The following is a 4,406-nucleotide window of genomic DNA, read 5'->3' as shown; positions in this document are numbered from 1 at the left end:
CAAGAAAATAGAGCTTCAGAACTATGTCAATCAGAGTGTAGTCAGGAGAAAGACATTATGCCAGGTTGTTTATTTGAGGAAATGCAGCGGCAAAGATGAAATGATACAGATATATTAGAAGAGTCCAAAGAGCAATTTAAGGAAGCGCCATCAAGATACAGCAGGGTTTTTAGTTGATCCAGGAAGTGTGCTGCCACAAAGCATGCTCACACACGTTGGGGAGCTGAATTCTGATCTAGGTTTCTGGTTGACTCATTGGAAGTAGGATCCTACAAAAGATCACACAGAGAACTATAAGTGGTTAGTTTCAGATGTCTGTATCTTCCTTTAGAACCCAGCTATCCAAATGGTGAGGTTTCTGAAAATGGTTCCCAGCAACTGGGGGAAAGAACCCAGGTAAACCTCAAGTTGTATATCAGTTCCTACCATGTTAAGATATTGTTAACTGTTTTTTTAAAAAATCTTTTAAGAAGGGGCCATCAAATGCACAGAGAAATTTGTCGTATGCAATCAAGTCCCAGTTAATGTTCTGTAGTCAGAAGTTTTACTGTGAACAAGAAAACACAGCAAATATAAGTCAGCTGTGCTAGACAGCAAAATTCTTCATTTTGCCTCTGCTGTCTCCCTAACCATGGAGGCACTGAGAGAAACAAAATGTGCCTCAAGATGGAGCCCTTGAACCACAAAGTTTCAAGAAATTGGCAAATCTGTAAACTAGCCAGATACAGGCAAAATTGGAGTCGCTGGTCACGGAAGGTTGGCTGCAGCTGTCATGGGGGAAGCAGAAGGTAGAAGAAGAAGCTGTGCTGCCTGTCTCCAAAACTATCACTGGAACCAGGCAAAAGCAAAAGGGCAGGCTGAGGTAGGGGTTTGAAGACTCAGGTTTATTTGCTTTTTGGTGTAAAGGATGAAATCAGCGAGGTAAGAAATTTCTATAGATAAATAATTTGTTCATTTATCAAATTAAATATACATTTCCTTCTTTGTAAACCTATCTTACAGTTTAGAAGCACAGCTTGAAAATTTATTAGCGTTCTTTGAGCCCTAGTAAATTCTCATTTTTATTCTGTGACAGGAAGTAAAGCACAAGACAGCATCAAGTTCGAGCCACTGTGATATTGTATGAGTGCTCCGCAGAGGGGCAGTGAAGAGGAGGATCCTGCCATACAGAGGAAAGAGCTGGGCCCTCAGCACCTGCCATGCTGATGACAGAATCCTGTCTCTGCCTGATGCTTAGTTCTTCCTCCTTGACTGGTTTCCTAGCTTAACAGACATTCCAGTCCCTTGAGAATCAGAGGAAATGAACGACAGTGCCTGGTGCTTGAGCTTACTAACAGAGTTCCTTTGTCACTGTTAAGACAGCCATTTATGCATGTTCTGGCTGCACACTGAATGAGTGTTTTGTTTGTGGAGGTGCCATATACAATGATAACATATGAAGCATATGATAAATGCTTCCTTCCTATGTTAACTCACATTGGCCTATGGGGCCATATGCTTATCAGGGCCAGCACATGGGCAGACATGTCACATTTGCAGGATTATTTTGTGTCCTGACTGTATCTCATTTTCCTATCCCAAAATAGTAAACTGATACAAGAAGTTTGAGGAGCAGGCTGACATTCCTGGCAGCCTGTGTGACATAGGAAGCAGCTGGGAGCCTCGGATAACAGCTTGAGATGTGTTGTAATGGTTTGGTCTGATTTTTCCCAGGTTTCTTGTGCTTTAGCCAGCAGCTTAAAAGTGATCTGTGGAATTGCGTTTAGTCAGCTTTCTCAGACAGCAGAGCCTCCCAGTATCTCCAGTCATCTCTCCTATCTTCTATGCATGAATCATGGCTACCTAAAGGGTCATAATTCACAGTTCCTCTGTCAGGCTGAGTCTCTTAGGGTTTTATTGCTCTGAAGAGACACCATGACCATAACAACTCTTAGGAAGGAAAATAGTTAATTGAGGCTCATGTACAGTTTAGAGGTTTAGTCCATTATCATCATGGCAGGAAGCACGGTGGTGTGCAGACAGATATGGTGCTGGAAAGGCAGCTGCAAGTTCTACATCTGAACCCAAAGGCAGCAGGAAGTGACAGTGACACTAAGCGTGGCATCTGGAGCATCTGAGACCTCAAAGCCTGCCCTCAGTGACACACTTTCTCCAACAAGGCCACACCTCCTGATAGTGCCACTCCCTGCGGGCCTATGGGGGCCATTTTTATTCAAAATACCACATTGTGTAAACTTGTTTGTCACATTATGGGGAAGTGATATCAGAATCTATCATACCATATGTGGGATAGACTTACTTTTGGTGATATCCTACTAACTCATTATATTAATAACATCATGTAATTTAAAAATGTTTTATCTTTTCATTCTATTTCTCATCTCCTTTCATTTTTCCCTTCTCCAAGCCACTCTTGGCTTTTTTCCCCCTTTCAGGCTGAGAACTCTCCTCCTTCCCTTCACTTTATCTCATCTTCCACTAACTGCTTTTCATTTTTCATGTTAGTTTCTATTCTTTAAAATTTGTATCTTCTCTCCTTCATATTTCTTCTTCCTTCTTTTCTTGCGTATCCTCCTGCATTTATATCTTCCCCCAAAAAATAATTTTTCTTTCTTTTACCTCTGTTCCCTCTCTTCTATTTTCCTTTATTCAACTGCTCCATTTTACTTAGTAGCCCTGGATCAGAGAGATCTAGGAGATAGATAGGAAGGCCTGTTGGGTCCAAGTTGGTTCTTTAAGTGACCATTCATTTTGAATAAAGTGCAGAGTCTACAGCAGTGGCCACCATGGATTTATATCTGTAGACAGTGAGTAAATTCCCTCTGCAGCTGGAACTGTATATTTAGACCTTGCCCAAATTAAAATTCTAGTTCATGACTCATCTGCTCTTGAAATTATGATGGTAGGAAGATCACAGAGTGTCTTCAAGGCTAGTCTAATGGTCTTGACATTTTTGAAGGCCAATGTCTCCTCTGGGAAACAGCTGAAACTTTTAGACTATTTTCTCAGAAAAAAAATTTGTCATCCCCTGGAAGATTTGCTCAAAAGTTTGTGGTGTCTAAAAATGTGGTGTCCATTTTATGCTAGGCATCCCTCCTGGTACCATTAGCCATTTGTCTCTGACTCCAGTCCCTGGAAGATAAGTTTCCAGTAACCCCAACTCAGTGCCCCCCTCCAAGAAATGTACAGCCATGATCATCTACTTGTTAAGACTAATTGCTTTTTGGCTTCTGTAACGTACTTGTGCAGACATTCAGGTTGCCTTGACTTGATTAGGTAATCTTGGTAGAGCCAAACAGCTCTTGGCTTGCTTGTGCAGTACTCAAGGTCTTCTTGTGGATTTTGTCTTTAAAACTCCTTCCCTCACTCCCCTTCCCATGGCAATCTGAAATTTGGCTCAGTGGTTGATGTCCTGCTAGTGGTAATCAATAAATCTTTTCATTATAATTGCATTGAGTCTATGGTCTTTTTTCCAGGGTTGGGAACTCCATAACAATGTTAAGGAGTTCACAGATCTACTTCACAGATTTTCTAAGAGCTCTTTGGTTGAAAGTCAAACAATGAAAGTTCAAATTTCAAAAAGAGGCTTGTTTTCCAGGCAATCGCTGTAACAAGCTATAGGGCTGAGAACTATGGCAGGGCTCTGAAGAGAATCTAGATCAAGGCCATATTGGTCAAGTACACCCATCTTAGACTTTTGCTGTTTCTGTGAGCAGGAGCCTTTCTTTTCAAAGTTTAGCCTTTCCAGATCAGAGGGAAGCTTAGCTGATTTTATGGCAGAATCTCGGAGGTACAACCTCATCCAACAAATGTTCACCAGACAGCCAGAGCTTTCTTCAGCTTCCTCTTTAGTCAGCTTGGACTTGATGTTTATTAAAAGGAACAGTAGCTTAAGGAGGCCACATTCTTCATCCAAATGTTCTGCCTCACTGTGCCTTTTCCATATGAAAACTAAATGTAAGAGGGAAGAATTCCATTTACTCACCTTTGGAGATACTCTTTTCTCGAAATCTGACCTCTGGGTTTAATCACTGTGGCCCCATGAATTTTCTTGCGGATTATTTTAAGCATGACCCTTATGCATTATTTTCATCCATAATGGAAATTTAGTGCTTTTTAATTAATTAGTCTCCTCCTTCTCTAAGCTCATTAGTTCTTTTAAGTTTACACCTGAAATCAGATTTTGAAGAGCAATCTATTCCTTTCTGTGTTCTGTTCAGCATTGTTTGAAATAGTCCTTCTTCAGTGACTTCAATTAACAGGTACTGCAAGCAATCTTTGTGTGAAATTATGCTCCAAGGGGAAGAGAGCTAAAGAGAGCCTCACTGATCCTTTGTTATCTTTAGGCGGTGTGTGGGAGTGGGGGGAGGGGACTATTGGGACTAGAATAAAGCAGGGGATGGAAT

General features: G+C 41.2%; 1 long non-coding RNA gene across 2 annotated transcripts; it reads left to right on the top strand.

The window, feature by feature from the left end:
- Positions 1-730: 730 nt before the first annotated feature.
- Positions 731-3,452, top strand: LOC128108266 (uncharacterized). Of its 2 annotated transcripts, none has more exons than XR_008217412.1 (2): positions 731-862; positions 1,076-3,452. It is a non-coding gene; the product is annotated as an uncharacterized LOC128108266 (long non-coding RNA). The 2 variants fall into 2 exon arrangements; XR_008217416.1 differs by having other exon boundaries at positions 731-921.
- Positions 3,453-4,406: the final 954 nt, after the last annotated feature.

The sequence above is a fragment of the Peromyscus californicus genome, unplaced genomic scaffold (assembly GCF_007827085.1).
Source record: "Peromyscus californicus insignis strain IS unplaced genomic scaffold, ASM782708v3 Scaffold_10__1_contigs__length_136768540, whole genome shotgun sequence".
Lineage (NCBI taxonomy): Eukaryota > Metazoa > Chordata > Mammalia > Rodentia > Cricetidae > Peromyscus > Peromyscus californicus.
The sequence above is the reverse complement of the archived record's forward strand: the minus strand, read 5'-3'. Positions and strand labels throughout refer to the sequence as shown.